Genomic DNA, 1,547 nt, shown 5'->3' on the forward strand with positions numbered 1-1,547 from the left:
GGTCAAAGTAAGGTCAGAGCAAGGTCAAAGGAAGATACAAAAGGTCAAAGGTCAAAGAGATTTTCCGGACGATTGGGTGTCTTGTCTACGAATGACACGTCGCTGTTGGGGGCGAAAAGGGGGGAGGGAAAAGGGAAGGGGGGAAAGGGAGGGGGGGAAAGGGGGGAGGGAAAGGGAGGGAGGGGAAAAGGGGGGGAGGGAAAAAGGGGGGGAACGAGGGGGGGAGGGAAAGGGAGGGAAGAAGGGGGGAGAGGGAAAGGGGGGGAAAGGAGGGGGAAAGGGGGGGGAGGGAAAGGGAGGGGAGGGGGGAAAGGAGGGGAAAGGGAGGAAAGGGAGGGAGGAAAGGAAAGGGGGGAAAAGGGGGGGAGGGAAAGGGAAGGAAGGAAAGGGGGGGAGGGAAAAGGGGGGGGAGGGAAAGGGAGGGAAAGGGGGGGGAGGGAAAGGGAGGGGGAAAGGGGGGGGAAAGGGAGGGAAAGGAGGGAGGGAAGGGGGGGGGGAAAGGGAGGGGGGGAAGGGAGGGAAGGAAAGGGAGGGGGGAAGGGGGGGGGAAAGGGGGGAAAGGGAGGAGGGAAAAGGGGGGGGGAAAGGGAGGGGGGGAAGGGAGGGGGGGAAAAAAGGGAAGGGGGAAAGGAGGGGGGGAAAAGGGGGGGGGAAAGGGGGGGGAAAAGGGGGGGAGGAAAGGGGGGGGGGGGAAAGGGGGGGGAGGGAAAGGAGGGAAAGGGGGGGAGGGGGAAGGGGGGGAAAGGGAGGGGGGGAAAGGGGGGGGGGAAAGGGAGGGAGGGAAAGGGGGGGAAAGGGGGGGAAAGGGAAGGAGGGAAAGGGGGGGAGGGAAAGGGGGGGAGGGAAGGGGGAGGGGGGAGGGAAAGGAGGGAGGAAAAGGGGGGGGAAAAGGGGGGAGGGGAAGGGGGGAGGGAAAGGAGGGGGGGAAAGGGGAGGGGGGGAAAAGGGGGGGGAAAAAGGGGGAGGGAAAGGGGAGGGGAAATGAGGGGGGGAGGGGGGAAAGGGGGGGAGGGAAGAAGGGAGGGGGGGAAAGGAGGGGGGAAAAGGGGAGGAAAGGGGGGAGGGAAAAGGGAGGGGGAAAAGGGAGGGAGGGGAAAAAGGGGGAGGGGGGGGGGGGGGAAAAGGGGAGGGAGGGAAAAGGGGGGGAAAAGGGGGGGAGGGGAAAAAAGAGGGAAAGGGGGGGGAGGGGAAAGGGGGGAAGGGAAAAGGGAAAGGGGGGAAAAAAGGGGGAGGGAAAGGAGGGGGAAGGGAGGGAAAAGGGGGGAAAAGGGAGGGGGGAAAAGGGAGGGGGGAAAAGGGAGGGGGGGAAAAAAAAAAAAGGGGGGGAAGGGGGGAGGGAGGGGGAGGGGGGGGGGGAAAGGGGAAGGAGGAGGGGGAGGAAAAGGGGGGGGGGAAGGGGGGGGAGGGAAAAAAAAGGGATTTTGGGGAAGGAACCCCTTTTTCCCCCTTTTTTTTTTTTTGGGGGGGGGGGGGGTTGGGGAAAATTTTAAAAAAAAAAAAAGGGGGGGTTTTTTGGGGGGGGGGAGGGAATTTTTGGGAAAAAAGGA

Source organism: Penaeus monodon, chromosome 24 (genome assembly GCF_015228065.2).
Source record: "Penaeus monodon isolate SGIC_2016 chromosome 24, NSTDA_Pmon_1, whole genome shotgun sequence".
Lineage (NCBI taxonomy): Eukaryota > Metazoa > Arthropoda > Malacostraca > Decapoda > Penaeidae > Penaeus > Penaeus monodon.